Below are 15,949 nucleotides of genomic sequence, written 5' to 3'. Positions count from 1 at the left end.
GTGAAGGGCGTTCTTATAATAAAGCTCAGCTGTAGATGAAATCAATATCTCCTAAATGTCCTCCGTTCAGGAGATACTCCAGCAGCAGCAGCCAGGACATCACCCGTGCCATTCCTTCAGAGCTGTGTGCCGTGCCCATGAGTGACATCATCGCGACTTGGCCAGTCAGACGACCAGAGCCCGCAAACCTGGGGGGAAGAGCAGGAGAAGATGGAAGCCCTGTGAGAGATGACAGCGCGCCGCTGGAGGGAGTTTCTTTTTCAGGCAAATCTTTCATGGTGTGATGCCGTGCGATGCAGTGCCGTGTGATACAGTGCGATTTGATACGGTGTGATGAGATGAGATGCGGTGCCGTGTGATGTCATGCGGTGCGATTTTATATGGTGCGGTGTGATGAGATGCGGTGCCGTGTGATACGGTGCCATGTGATACGGTGCTGTGCCGTGTGATGTGATGCGGTGCGGTGTCATGTGATGCGATGCCATGTGATGCGGTGCTGTGTGATGTGATACGGTGCCATGTGATGTGATGCGGTGCCATGTGATACAGTGCCGTGTGATGTGATGCGGTGCCATGTGATACAGTGCCGTGTGATGTGATGCGGTGCCGTGTGATGTGATGCGGTGCCGTGTGATACGGTGCGGTGTCATGTGATACGGTGCCGTGTGATGTGATGCGGTGCCATGTGATACAGTGCCATGTGATGCGGTGCCGTGTGATACGGTGTGGTGTGATACGGTGCCGTGTGATGTGATGCGGTGCCGTTTGATGTGATGCGGTGCCGTGTGATGTGATGCGGTGCCGTGTGATACAGTGCCGTGTGATGCGGTGCCGTGTGATACGGTGCGATGCGTTGCAGTGTGATGCGATGTGGTACCATGTGAAACGGTGTGATGTGATACAGTGCGTTGTGATGTGATACGGTGTAATATGGTGTGATACAGTGCGTTGTGATGCGGTGCCGTGTGATACGGTATGGTGTCATGTGATGCGGTGCCGTGTGATACGGTGCGATGCGTTGCAGTGTGATGCGATGTGGTACCGTGTGAAACGGTGTGATGTGATACAGTGCGTTGTGATGTGATACGGTGTAATATGGTGTGATACAGTGCGTTGTGATGTGATACAGTGTGTTGTGATGTGATACGGTGTAATATGGTGTGATACAGTGCGTTGTGATGTGATACGGTGCGATGCGGTGCAGTGTGATGAGATACCATGTAATATGGTGTGATGCGATGCGGTGCCGTGTGATACGGTGCCATGCATACTAGCACATTATATTACCTTGTGGGGTTTTTTTTCAAGAGACTTTACTGCAGCTGTAAAGTGTTGTCCTTTCGTTCACTTTGTACATTGGATTTGTTGTCTTTCTAAAAGCAGTTGTTTAACGTTTAAATGTTTATTGATCACGGAAGTCCATGTTTCTGTTGAAAGAATGCAATACCTGTTTCTAAGTATCATTTCATTGTCCTTTTTGTCCCACCTTCATGCCAACTGATATGGCCAAGATTGAGACACACATGGATTCACACAAAAAAAAAAAAACTTTTGTTTCAAAGGTATGTCGGCATTAATAGAGAAGTTTGGTATTTATTTTTTGAAATCATACTTACCTAGGTGGATGCAGCACCACCCACTGGCTCTGTTCCCTGCCGGCTCCAATTGTGAGACTGCGGATCGCTGAATTCTGTAAGCTGCTCTGAGCAGAGCGGTGACTGTCAGTCACTGCTCTCTGCTCAGCCCTCACTGGATCGCTGGGCTCTGAAGAGGGAGGGAGCAGCACTTTGCTGAGAGGCTGAGCCAGGTGCCACTCCAGACTCTGTGGTGGATCCTGACTTTTAAGTCGAAATCTTTAGCCAGCCTGGACCGGCTGAGTGACATCAGCTGACAGCAGGCTTCAGCCCGCTGTCAGCTGAAAATGGGTCCAAATGAGAAGTACAGCCAAAAGAGTTACTGAATCAACATAATCACCCGTCCAATGAGCAAGAAAGTCCAGGATGCAGTTATACTGAACAAGAGAAGTAGCAGAATGATTTTCCTGGCTGTAGTGTGTGGCAGAGGTATGTAGTTTGGCTAAGACAGATTTGCCTTTGGCAGGCAGAACAATGACCCTATGCCACCTGTATATAGTTGTTTCATGGAATTAAGTTTAAAGGGTAACAAAGAAATATATATTTATGATATACAGTGCTTTAGAATACTGTGGGTGTATTTTAAAAAAATTAAATATAGTTTTCCTGTGAAACTGCATGTACATTAGTTCTGTAAAAGGTGGGGCAACATTTCATGTTACTAGGCTATTTTCGCTCCTGGTCAAATGTTATTTTCGAGTGAATCAGAAAAGTACCTCATTATGGCCACTAGATGAAGCTGATGAGCACAGAGCATAAATACATATTTGGTATAACCATCTGCTCCATCCAGTAGCCATAATGTGGAATTTTGACTATCCGCACAATTTTTAATTAATGAATAACATTTGACATTTTTAAATACCCCCTAAATGTTGTACCCTTTCACATGGGTACAACACACGGGTGGACTGAGCGGGTCTGTCTGTCCATTTTTCAGGCAGAGCCAAATCGGAAAATCCATTGTTCTCTATGGGGAAGAGGAGCACCACCTGCACTGGAGAAAAGGAACCACACCTGCCTACAAGCACACTGTTCACACTTCATTTTGAATTGCACCCCAATGCATGTCCAGGATACAGCGACAACCCTTCCTACGCACCATGTGCATTGCAATGTATTGCAGGATGAGCTATTTTCTTTGAGTTGATATGTTACAAATAATAAACTGGGCTGCCCAATGCAGCGTGAATGAAGGCATGGTCTGCGGAATGCTGCTTTCTGGTGTGAATGGGTCTTTAGGGCTCACAATATAGAAAACGTTCTGTTTAGATGAAGTTTCCTTTGTGTTTGTGCAGAGGAATAATTCCCAGCCTGTCCCACATATGTGAGCGCACCCTTCCCGTGTACAGAGCAGGTTGTACATGTGCCAAACATGACTGAAGATCACAGCTCTCTGCAGGAGCTTCTCCTGGAAGGAAGGAAGGCTCATATCCCAGATAAGCAGCTGACATTTCCCCCCAGATATGTGTTGTATATAGGCAGCAATGTGGAATATTGGTCTTTGTAGAGTATATGGTATACAGACCACACTGTACATACAGGAACTGTATAGAATCACCTTTTTCATTGTATTTATATACCATTACAGTTCAGGACAAAGTGACTCAATCATCCCACCCACTGACAGCGTCTTTAACGGAAACATGGCAAAACAACCCATCAAATCCTATACCCCCCATGCAATTCAGTCAATGCAAAAATCAGCAGCCAGCTGCCATAATATTGGGTTTACTTAAACCCTAAAACTGAAATAAACAAAATGCTATGCTGCTGCACCTCCTACCCGCGATCCTGGGGGGTGTAACCATTCAATGTGGTGGAAGCAAACACCACATAAAGCAAATGCAGAGAATATTGTCACTCGGAGATCACTGTGTAGTGTTGTATCCACGCCATAAAATACATAATAATATAAATCACTTCTCAAGTGCAATCAGTGCCGTGAAAGAACAGCGAGATTGTCCAATCATCACATACATTACAGGGACAGGAACAGAGGTTGCAGGACGGTCAGGGACAGGCAAGGGGGTTGCAGGACGGTCAGGGACAGGAACAGAGGTTGCAGGACGGTCAGGGACAGGCAAGGGGATTGCAGGACGGTCAGGGACAGGAACAGAGGTTGCAGGATGGTCAGGGACAGGCAAGGGGATTGCAGGACGGTCAGGGACAGGAACAGAGGTTGCAGGACGGTCAGGGACAGGAACAGAGGTTGCAGGACGGTCAGGGACAGGAACAGAGGTTGCAGGACAGTCAGGGACAGGAACAGAGGTTGCAGGACGGTCAGGGACAGGCAAGGGGATTGCAGGACGGTCAGGGACAGGAACAGAGGTTGCAGGACGGTCAGGGACAGGAACAGAGGTTGCAGGACGGTCAGGGACAGGCAAGGGGATTGCAGGACGGTCAGGGACAGGCAAGGGGATTGCAGGACGGTCAGGGACAGGAACAGAGGTTGCAGGACGGCCAGGGACAGGAACAGAGGTTGCAGGACGGTCAGGGACAGGAACAGAGGTTGCAGGACGGTCAGGGACAGGCAAGGGGGTTGCAGGAGGGTCAGGGACAGGAACAGAGGTTGCAGGACGGTCAGGGACAGGAACAGAGGTTGCAGGACGGTCAGGGACAGGCAAGGGGGTTGCAGGAGGGTCAGGGACAGGCACAGAGGTAACAGAATATTTAGGGACATGCAGAAAGGTAACAGAATGTTCCTAGCCTTGAGTCAACAAGCTTTTGTTCACATCAAACAGGCTTTGCATTCCCAATCAACCCTTTAGGAATACAAAGCAGATCAGAAAGAGATCGACTGCAGCTAAAATGCACCTGTTGAATTCTGAATAATCTCAGGAGAGACTCAACTGATGTGAAATTCATGTCAAATCTACACAAGCACAAAGCCCTAAAAAAAGGTAAAAAAGTAGAATGTTTGTTGCTATGGGTGATGCAGATGCTTTTCAGGCACTTTTGTACATTGGTCCTGCTAACAATCCGCCTCTTTCCCTGCTATGTCCCAGGAGCAATGTTCCTCATTCCATCAGCACGGCTAATTAGGATGTGGCATCCACTACATTCCCAGAACACGGGTCATTAAGAAGGACAGTCGGGAAAGATGTTGGCAGTCTTCAAATTACTTGTGAAGCATTGTGGGAAATGATGAGGTCATCGCTGGTGCAAATAGCATTTTACAATGAATGTCTCCAGTGAGGTCATGATTCGGGTGAGATCTCATCTCCAAGGATCATACAAGAACAATGAACGTTTCCACGCCTACAAACAGCAAAAGAGTTGATCAATTCTGTTGTGCTGGGAGGATGAAAGGAAACGCCTAATTCATTGTCACCATACACAATTCATTGTCACCATACAATCTGTAACCTATGTTGGGAGCTATAATTTATGAACTTTTTCTGACAATGCTAGTTTCCTGGCTGACCCACATCAAGCATTCATTCACAGAATGAGAACTGGTGGCCGCTGTACCAGGTTAGCCACCCATAGAAAAATGGTAACTTTTGTAATATTCGGGCTTCTTAGATTTAGCAGGTTCTCTGCTGCCCTATAGCAGAACTACTGCTGCAGGGCTGCGCAAAATCACGTGTATATATACACGATTATGCATTTCTGGGTACAGTGTGTGCGTGTTGCCATTGGCAGCTACAAATGTCAATCACCGGGTCCCAGCAGGAGATTCCCCACTGGCACCCGGCGATCACCGAGGAACAGTGACTGGGGAGAGGTCTGTGTGTAAACACCACAGATCTCTCCCCTGTCAGCACCGACATGTTGCTTTGTATTGCTCTGCATAGCAGATAAATACACAGCAGCATGTTTCCCTAGTAAAACACACAGTTAGAGCTTTCATCCCCACAGATGTTAACCCCTTCCTGCCCAGTGTCATTAGTACAGTGTCAGTACTTTTTTTTTTTTTAGCACTGGTCACTGTATTAGTGTCATTAGGAAGTCAGCGGCAGTTAGTCTGTCCCCCCCCCCCCCCCCCCGTGTCAGAATGCCCGCCGCAGTTCCACTACAAGTCGCTGATCTCTTTCAGTCCCAATGACAATGGTTACCAAGAGAAGGAGAAAAGGTGCATCTCTCTTCGGAGGATACAGACACCAATATAATGCTTACAGAGGTGTTATCCCTTCCACACTATCCAAAACAAACTTTTGTTTTTAGTTCATCTCTGAAAGCTTCCTTAGCCTTTTTGCCAGGACCCCCAAACCCAAAGCCCCCCCCCCCCCGTGACCTGATATAATCCCCCCACCCCCCAGACATACACAGAGCTCCATACCTGTCTAGTATTGGGAGCCCGTTAAGCATCCAGTCTTCATATTTTCTTCGGCTAGGCCGGTTCTTTCCACATTAGGACTCAGACTTCTATGGGCCCAGGGGACGGGTCGCTCTGGAACAGACAGTTGTGTGAACGCATGCATTTTCTTGCACAGAGGCCTACTTTGCTAACACAGCCAATGATTTTGAATAGGATGGCAGCACACCTGAATGCATGAACAGCAGCGCACTAGACGGCAGGTACACTTTGCTGTACGGCCTTTGTGCATTGCAGTGCCATTCATTCTCAATGGATGCTCTAGTCACATATGCCAAAAAGGCCATTGAAGATTTACAGAAGTTTGATAAATTAAGTCACACAAACAGTAAAAGGATCTTTTTTTTTTTTTTAAAGATGCAGTTTATGGATTTCACATGTACAAGATATATACAACAAATCAGTATGTAACTATTCATATCCCTTCATAGCATTAGCAGGACGTATTTCACATAGTGGAGGTCATGTATTCACATGGTATATATGAAGGAGGTAAAGCCCTCAAACATACAACATCACTGTGACCAAGAAAGTGAAGGATATTTAATATCAACAAGAACAGGTGACTGGAACTGAAAAATATAGCTTTGTTCAGGAAACATTTTCAGGATTTGCCATAAAGCATCAGAGTTTAAATAGTGCATTTTGAGGAACGCATGTTCTCTAGGCAGCAATGAAAGCAACTCAGATTAACCCCAAACTGATTACTAGGCGAGGTGACCTTATAGGACCCATATGCATATCCTACACCTACGTTCGCCCAATGTCATTGCACATGGGGAAACTTGTACCCATTTAATTACCTATTGGCTCCCAACGCTTGCCCATCCCCCAGACGTACCTAACCCATTCTCTCCAGAATGCACTGCAGCACAGCACACTCATTTTCAGATTTATACAATAATATGCCATATTTCCTGAATGGTCTCCCTGCAGCTGATCTTTATTACTAACTTACCATGCTTTCTCTGTGGAAGGAGCCATCTTGGTGGAGGCAGGGCTTTGCTTCCTCATGACAGTCTCTAGCAAACAGAATAGTGAGCATAGTAGCTAAATCACCAAAACGCAGTGTGAAGGTCCTGAAAGCAGCAGTCAGTGCCCAAGATCTCACGCTGTAGATATACTTCTAGGAGGCTGTAGACCAGCCATTCTCCTCCATGGAACACTACTGTTCCTGCAGAGGTTCCCGGGGTTTCCCTGAGCTGTGGATGAGCGACTTCCCGTTTTATGGTGCCTGCATAGTTCTGGGTGTAACACCTATTGGCAAAGTCAGCTGCATAACAACAAAAATCGTTTTAGCTGCCTGTAAAGGGGGCATCTTATTCACAGGCCACCAATGTAGGGGCAAGTGAGTTCAAGAGTTCTTCTGGGGTAAAAAGGCTGAGAAACACAGGAGTGCCTAAGAACACTCACATACCAGGAAGCCCATGGATATTTTTCAGCAGCAATTTCAAACAAAAAGTCTAATTTTCTAGGTACTGCTTAAAGCTGAACTCCAGGAATGATTTGTACTGCAAACAATTGCATTGATCCAGCCTGGCATGAAGTAAGAATGTATTACTCATACCTGATGGGCTGCTGGGGAAGCTGGAAAACTCTGCAGTAGTTGGAGCTACTACAGTAACAGCTGCAATCTTCTGAGTCCTGCCCACCTTGCGTGACCACCTGTCCCACTGCACACTGACCACAGGGGTTGCTTGCTTGGTACTGCCAACATTCATAGAATGCCTTGAATTTTTGTAATGAATTCTTTGAGTTCCCTGATTGGATGAGGTAAGGATCATTATTTCACCATCTCCTCCTTTCCCCTTCAGCTGGCAACCTGGATCTCATGCTATCTATATCAGTTTGTAATTGTACATTTTACTGCCAGCCCACAAGACCCTAAAGGCCCGAATTAGGGTTTGTGGTGCGTTCCAATGCTCTACAAACGGTGGCACTTAGGTAGAGTCAGTCAGTGTATGGCTCTGTCTAAACCCACATTCTCCTTCTATGTCAAGACCATGACCGACACCTTGGCACTGGTCATGTGACCTGCACTTGATGTGGCTTCTAATGAGTATTCAAGAAGATCAGCAAAGATTTGTTTTCACAAGCAGTAGTTAGGGGAATGCTTCCATTTGGTTTCTGAAGTAACGTCACATTAGGAGTACTGAGAGTGACAGTAAGAGCTGTTTAGCGTCAAGGTTAAGGAACAGGTCAACGTATTGAAGTAAAATGTAATTCTTTGGAGGAATTACTGCATATTCTGTAACCAATGATGGGTTCCATTGAAAGAGCAAAACAAGTGTAGCGCTACCCCTGAGGGAGCTGCTTGGTAGTTTGGGTTCTCTGTTCCGCACCTCAACTCCAAGAACACCCGCAGCACTCTGACAAAGAACACCCGCAGCACTCTGACAAAGAACACCCGCAGCACTCTGACAAAGAACACCCGCAGCACTCTGACAAAGAACACCCGCAGCACTCTGACAAAGAACACCCGCAGCACTCTGACAAAGAACACCCGCAGCACTCTGACAAAGAACACCCGCAGCACTCTGACACATCTTGTGGAATAAAAGTCACTGCAAACACTTATAAAAAACACCAACATGGATACCTTTAGCTGGAATGTGAATTAGCCCCAGGAAATAGACGCAAGACCATTCAGTGGTAAATAAACTCAATGTATTGGTACCGATTAGGACAAATGGTGGTTTAAACACACACAGAAGGTAGGTCCCGACGGTCCCGAGAGGTACCTCTTAGCATGAGCAGTAGGTGGAGGTCTCAGTGCAGCAGCTGTAATGGGACAGTCTTTAGTCCTAACTCTACAGCCAGCTGGTGTTGGGGTTCAATTGTACTGTTGGTGCACCTTAGACCAGTCCAGCCTGCAGGCACCATAAGGCTACTAGATGGCCGTATGATCAGTTCCTAAAGGGCTCAGTCTCTCTAGCAGCAGATAGTAAATCCCCACAGAAGCAGCTCACCAGTCCTATTGCTATTGCAGCTCACCATCCAGTCACACATTGATTAGTCCACTCTCTACTCTGCACTCAGGTGACTGTCAGGACACCTGGACTCCCCACTCCAGACCCCGCTGAGGCCACCGATATGCAGCAGTGACGGTCCACACTGGACAGCGATGTGCACTCTCTGGGCTACCTCATGTCAAGAGGAAGCTGTGTCCTGTACAACCTGAGAAAGTGCAGCTCTTTCCCCTCCTCTTGGCATCTCTCTCTAGAGAATGCAGTTCAAAAGCTCTTAATTACAGTTAGTCTCTCCTCTGGACTACAGTTCCCACAGTGCAGTGCTGCCTGACTCGGTCTATTGAACTCAGCAGCTCCGTCCTCTTGCTGATATAGCTCTTAACCAGTTCAGCACTGCAGGGTAACAGCTACAGAGAGCAGCTGCAGCCAGTGTTTCTCTCTCTGTCCATTCTTAAAAAAAAAAACACAACAAAAAAAAACAAATCGGGACGCATATTTCTGCTATGCTCAGGTGTGAATGGCATGTGCTCGGGAGGAGAGTTTTTAGGCAGTAAGGATGACCTAGGAGGGGGTGAGAGGGTTACAAAAAATGGAACTTATCAAAGTTGCATACGATGCTTCTTATCTATTACCAATGTGACTTCTGTGAGTGTTTAACATAGACGTCTATGGAGCAGAAATTGCAGAGTATCATCTAAACAATGTAATGTCCCTTGTCATGTGATTCTGTGCCCACCAGACGCCACATTGTGTGATGGGGGTAGTGATGCAGCTGCGGGCTTAAAGCGTTTGTGTGTTTTTGATGCATTTTTCTGCTTTCCAGTACAGTTCAATGCAGAAAAATGCAACATGTTCTCATTTGTTTTTTTGCACTGGGAGGGACTGCACTGGTGTGAACTATACCACTGAAATACTCGGGAAGGAGCTGAATTTGGCGCGCGACTCGGGAAGGAGCTGAATTTGGCGCGCGACTCGGGAAGGAGCTGAATTTGGCGCGCAGATAGGAAGAAAAGTGCAGCAAATGGCAACGTTGTCACAATGTCTTAGCAATTGCTACGAACGCCGGAAAAGTGGCGAAATTTATTGACCCTGCCGTGTCTATCGGACTTCACAGGGAGATCTCTGTTGTCAAGTTCTCAGCTTCACACACATTAACATATAAAGGACAGCAAATCAGAACAACCCTGCGCTGGCCAAACAACCAGAGACAAAAAACAAAAGAAAAGCCCCTCCCCCGCAGCTGTCATGTGATCTTACACCACGAAAAAAAGGAAAAAATAATTCAAAGTGCAGCACAACAATAGGAAGGACTTCCAGTGGAGAAAAGAACGATCGGATCCACGAGATTCTCCCACATACACAGAAATGACGGGTCTGGAATTGTTACCATCGCGGTATATAAATGACAGAATATCCACCAAAAATCCAGAACCAACGCGATACAAATGTTACAAATGGAGTCGCAGTTCTGGGAGGAAAATAAAAATTTGATCCCCGAAGAAAACATGGCTTAGTAGTTGGTGGAGGAACCTCGTTGGAGGCGCACGGTCCACGTTGGAGGCGCACGGTCCTCGTTGGAGGCGCACTGTCCACGTTGGAGGCGCACGGTCCACGTTGGTGGCGCAGATTCCTCGTTGGAGGCGCACGGTCCTCGGAGGCGCACGGTCCACGTTGGAGGCGCACGGTCCACGTTGGAGGCGCACGGTCCTCGTTGGTGGCGCAGATTCCTCCTTGGAGGCGCGCGGTCCTCGTTGGAGGCGCGCGGTGCACGTTGGAGGCGCGCGGTCCTCGTTGGAGGCGCGCGGTCCTCGTTGGAGGCGCGCGGTCCTCGTTGGAGGCGCGCGGTCCACGTTGGAGGCGCGCGGTCCACGTTGGAGGCGCGCGGTCCTCGTTGGAGGCGCGCGGTCCTCGTTGGAGGCGCGCGGTCCACGTTGGAGGCGCGCGGTCCTCGTTGGAGGCGCGCGGTCCACGTTGGAGGCGCGCGGTCCACGTTGGAGGCGCACGGTCCTCGTTGGAGGCGCACGGTCCACGTTGGAGGCGCACGGTCCACGTTGGAAGCGCACGGTCCTCGTTGGAGGCGCACGGTCCACGTTGGTGGCGCAGATTCCTCGTTGGAATGCGCACGGTCCTCGTTGGTGGCGCAGATTCCTCGTTGGAGGCGCACGGTCCACGTTGGAGGCGCACGGTCCACGTTGGAGGCGCACGGTCCACGTTGGTGGCGCAGATTCCTCGTTGGAGGCGCACGGTCCACGTTGGAGGCGCACGGTCCTCGTTGGTGGCGCACGGTCCACGTTGGAGGCGCAGATTCCTCATTGGAGGCGCGCGGTCCTCGTTGGAGGCGCGCGGTGCACGTTGGAGGCGCGCGGTCCTCGTTGGAGGCGCGCGGTCCTCGTTGGAGGCGCGCGGTCCTCGTTGGAGGCGCGCGGTCCTCTTGGAGGCGCGCGGTCCTCGTTGGAGGCGCGCGGTGCTCGTTGGAGGCGCAGATTCCTTGTTGGAGGCGCACGGTCCTCGTTGGAGGCGCAGATTCCTCGTTGGAGGCGCACGGTCCTCGTTGGAGGCGCACGGTCCACGTTGGAGGCGCACGGTCCACGTTGGAGGCGCACGGTCCACGTTGGAGGCGCACGGTCCACGTTGGTGGTGCAGATTCCTCGTTGGAGGCGCACGGTCCTCGTTGGAGGCGCACGGTCCACGTTGGAGGCGCACGGTCCTCGTTGGTGGCGCAGATTCCTCGTTGGAGGCGCGCGGTCCTCGTTGGAGGCGCGCGGTCCTCGTTGGAGGCGCGCGGTCCTCGTTGGAGGCGCGCGGTCCACGTTGGAGGCGCGCGGTCCTCGTTGGAGGCGCGCGGTCCTCGTTGGAGGCGCGCGGTCCTCGTTGGAGGCGCTGCGGTCCTCGTTGGAGGCGCGCGGTCCTCGTTGGAGGCGCGCGGTGCACGTTGGAGGCGCGCGGTCCTATTTGGAGGCGCACGGTCCACGTTGGTGGCGCAGATTCCTCGTTGGAGGCGCACGGTCCTCGTTGGAGGCGCACGGTGCACGTTGGAGGCGCACGGTCCTCGTTGGAGGCGCGCGGTCCTCGTTGGAGGCGCGTGGTCCTCTTGGAGGGGCGCGGTCCTCTTGGAGGCGCGCGGTGCTCGTTGGAGGCGCAGATTCCTTGTTGGAGGCGCAGATTCCACGTTGGAGGCGCACGGTCCACGTCGGAGGCGCACGGTCCTCGTTGGAGGCGCAGATTCCTCGTTGGAGGCGCAGATTCCTCGTTGGAGGCGCACGGTCCTCGTTGGAGGCGCAGATTCCTCGTTGGAGGCGCACGGTCCACGTCGGAGGCGCACGGTCCACGTCGGAGGCGCAGATTCCTCGTTGGAGGCGCACGGTCCTCGTTGGAGGCGCACGGTCCTCGTTGGAGGCGCAGATTCCTCGTTGGAGGCGCACGGTCCTCGTTGGAGGCGCAGATTCCTCGTTGGAGGCGCGCGGTCCTCGTTGGAGGCGCGCGGTCCTCGTTGGAGGCGCGCGGTCCTCGTTGGAGGCGCATCCTCGTTGGAGGCGCAGATTCCTCGTTGGAGGCGCAGATTCCTCGTTGGAGGCGCATGGTCCTCGTTGGAGGCGCAGATTCCTCGTTGGAGGCGCACGGTCCTCGTTGGAGGCGCACGGTCCACGTCGGAGGCGCACGGTCCTCGTTGGAGGCGCAGATTCCACGTTGGAGGCGCACGGTCCACGTCGGAGGCGCACGGTCCTCGTTGGAGGCGCAGATTCCTCGTTGGAGGCGCAGATTCCTCGTTGGAGGCGCAGATTCCTCGTTGGAGGCGCACGGTCCTCGTTGGAGGCGCAGATTCCTCGTTGGAGGCGCACGGTCCACGTCGGAGGCGCACGGTCCACGTCGGAGGCGCAGATTCCTCGTTGGAGGCGCACGGTCCTCGTTGGAGGCGCACGGTCCTCGTTGGAGGCGCAGATTCCTCGTTGGAGGCGCACGGTCCTCGTTGGAGGCGCAGATTCCTCGTTGGAGGCGCGCGGTCCTCGTTGGAGGCGCGCGGTCCTCGTTGGAGGCGCGCGGTCCTCGTTGGAGGCGCATCCTCGTTGGAGGCGCAGATTCCTCGTTGGAGGCGCAGATTCCTCGTTGGAGGCGCATGGTCCTCGTTGGAGGCGCAGATTCCTCGTTGGAGGCGCACGGTCCTCGTTGGAGGCGCACGGTCCACGTCGGAGGCGCACGGTCCTCGTTGGAGGCGCAGATTCCTCGTTGGAGGCGCAGATTCCTCGTTGGAGGCGCACGGTCCTCGTTGGAGGCGCACGGTCCTCGTTGGAGGCGCAGATTCCTCGTTGGAGGCGCAGGGTCCACGTCGGAGGCGCACGGTCCTCGTTGGAGGCGCAGATTCCTCGTTGGAGGCGCAGATTCCTCGTTGGAGGCGCACGGTCCTCGTTGGAGGCGCACGGTCCACGTCGGAGGCGCACGGTCCTCGTTGGAGGCGCAGATTCCTCGTTGGAGGCGCAGATTCCTCGTTGGAGGCGCACGGTCCTCGTTGGAGGCGCAGATTCCTCGTTGGAGGCGCACGGTCCACGTCGGAGGCGCACGGTCCTCGTCGGAGGCGCAGATTCCTCGTTGGAGGCGCAGATTCCTCGTTGGAGGCGCACGGTCCTCGTTGGAGGCGCACGGTCCTCGTTGGAGGCGCACGGTCCTCGTTGGAGGCGCAGATTCCTCGTTGGAGGCGCACGGTCCACGTCGGAGGCGCACGGTCCACGTCGGAGGCGCAGATTCCTCGTTGGAGGCGCACGGTCCTCGTTGGAGGCGCACGGTCCTCGTTGGAGGCGCACGGTCCTCGTTGGAGGCGCAGATTCCTCGTTGGAGGCGCACGGTCCTCGTTGGAGGCGCAGATTCCTCGTTGGAGGCGCGCGGTCCTCGTTGGAGGCGCGCGGTCCTCGTTGGAGGCGCAGATTCCTCGTTGGAGGCGCAGATTCCTCGTTGGAGGCGCACGGTCCTCGTTGGAGGCGCAGATTCCTCGTTGGAGGCGCACGGTCCTCGTTGGAGGCGCACGGTCCTCGTTGGAGGCGCAGATTCCTCGTTGGAGGCGCGCGGTCCTCGTTGGAGGCGCGCGGTCCTCGTTGGAGGCGCGCGGTCCTCGTTGGAGGCGCGCGGTCCTCGTTGGAGGCGCTGATTCCTCGTTGGAGGCGCAGATTCCTCGTTGGAGGCGCAGATTCCTCGTTGGAGGCGCAGATTCCTCGTTGGAGGCGCAGATTCCTCGTTGGAGGCGCAGATTCCTCGTTGGAGGCGCAGATTCCTCGTTGGAGGCGCAGATTCCTCGTTGGAGGCGCAGATTCCTCGTTGGAGGCGCAGATTCCTCGTTGGAGGCGCAGATTCCTCGTTGGAGGCGCACGGTCCTCGTTGGAGGCGCACGGTCCTCGTTGGAGGCGCAGATTCCTCGTTGGAGGCGCAGATTCCTCGTTGGAGGCGCAGATTCCTCGTTGGAGGCGCACGGTCCTCGTTGGAGGCGCAGATTCCTCGTTGGAGGCGCACGGTCCTCGTTGGAGGCGCACGGTCCTCGTTGGAGGCGCAGATTCCTCGTTGGAGGCGCGCGGTCCTCGTTGGAGGCGCGCGGTCCTCGTTGGAGGCGCGCGGTCCTCGTTGGAGGCGCGCGGTCCTCGTTGGAGGCGCAGATTCCTCGTTGGAGGCGCAGATTCCTCGTTGGAGGCGCAGATTCCTCGTTGGAGGCGCAGATTCCTCGTTGGAGGCACGGTCCACGTCGGAGGCGCACGGTCCTCGTTGGAGGCGCAGATTCCACGTCGGAGGCGCACGGTCCTCGTTGGAGGCGCAGATTCCTCGTTGGAGGCGCACGGTCCTCGTTGGAGGCGCAGATTCCTCGTTGGAGGCGCAGATTCCTCGTTGGAGGCGCGCGGTCCTCGTTGGAGGCGCGCGGTCCTCGTTGGAGGCGCGCGGTCCTCGTTGGAGGCGCAGATTCCTCGTTGGAGGCGCAGATTCCTCGTTGGAGGCGCAGATTCCTCGTTGGAGGCGCACGGTCCTCGTTGGAGGCGCAGATTCCTCGTTGGAGGCGCACGGTCCTCGTTGGAGGCGCACGGTCCTCGTTGGAGGCGCAGATTCCTCGTTGGAGGCGCAGATTCCTCGTTGGAGGCGCACGGTCCTCGTTGGAGGCGCGCGGTCCTCGTTGGAGGCGCGCGGTCCTCGTTGGAGGCGCGCGGTCCTCGTTGGAGGCGCAGATTCCTCGTTGGAGGCGCAGATTCCTCGTTGGAGGCGCAGATTCCTCGTTGGAGGCGCAGATTCCTCGTTGGAGGCACGGTCCTCGTTGGAGGCGCAGATTCCACGTCGGAGGCGCACGGTCCTCGTTGGTGGCGCACGGTCCTCGTTGGAGGCGCGGATTCCTCGCTGGAGGTGCACGGTCCTCGTTGGTGGCGCACGGTCCTCGTTGGAGGCGCGGATTCCTCGCTGGAGGTGCACGGTCCACGTCGGAGGCGCACGGTCCACGTCGGAGGCGCACGGTCCTCGTTGGTGAGACGTTCCTTGCAGTCGGGTCCCAGGTTGGGACATCTCAGGAGGGATTTTGGTCTCCTCCAACACTCAGGTTCCTCCATCAGGTATGAATTTGTGTTTTCCTCCCGGAACTGCGACTCCATTTGTAACATTTGTATCGCGTTGGTTCTGGATTTTTGGTGGATATTCTGTCATTTATATACCGCGATGGTAACAATTCCAGACCCGTCATTTTTGTGTATGTGGGAGAATCTGCGGGGATCCGATCACCATCCATGACCCCTCATAAAGTGCAGGCCGTGACCCCTCCCCCGCGCAGCCGGAACCACAACAACCTCAGATTTGGTGCAAATAAATCCTCCGAACCAGGAAGTGACTCCGCCTGCTGGATGGAATATCCCGCCATTTCCAGGACTCCATGGTGTCACCTCTACACCCTCCGCACACAATTCCGCTCAGGTGTCACGGATCGCACGCCTCCTGTCACTCGGCCGGCAGGTGTCACTGTGCCACGTGTGTGTGAGCTCCGGGGAGGGGCATGGGAGGGGCAGAGAGATGCT

General features: G+C 53.4%; 2 long non-coding RNA genes across 3 annotated transcripts; one reads left to right on the top strand and one right to left on the bottom strand.

The window, feature by feature from the left end:
• Window positions 1-1,167: 1,167 nt before the first annotated feature.
• On the top strand, window positions 1,168-2,831 carry LOC149429960 (uncharacterized). The gene is made up of 2 exons (XR_016310060.1): window positions 1,168-1,562; window positions 2,575-2,831. It is a non-coding gene; the product is annotated as an uncharacterized LOC149429960 (long non-coding RNA).
• LOC149429959 (uncharacterized) lies at window positions 1,292-15,918 on the bottom strand. Of its 2 annotated transcripts, none has more exons than XR_016310059.1 (3): window positions 15,725-15,918; window positions 5,920-6,030; window positions 1,292-1,427 (listed from the first exon to the last, which is right to left on the bottom strand). It is a non-coding gene; the product is annotated as an uncharacterized LOC149429959 (long non-coding RNA). The 2 variants fall into 2 exon arrangements; XR_016310058.1 differs by lacking the exon at window positions 1,292-1,427 and adding an exon at window positions 3,180-4,895.
• Between the last annotated feature and the right edge of the window lie 31 nt (window positions 15,919-15,949).

Source organism: Staurois parvus, unplaced genomic scaffold (genome assembly GCF_062004578.1).
Source record: "Staurois parvus isolate SC_StPar_1 unplaced genomic scaffold, SC_StPar_1.0 ptg002683l, whole genome shotgun sequence".
Lineage (NCBI taxonomy): Eukaryota > Metazoa > Chordata > Amphibia > Anura > Ranidae > Staurois > Staurois parvus.
This window is presented reverse-complemented; position numbering and strand designations above follow the sequence as displayed.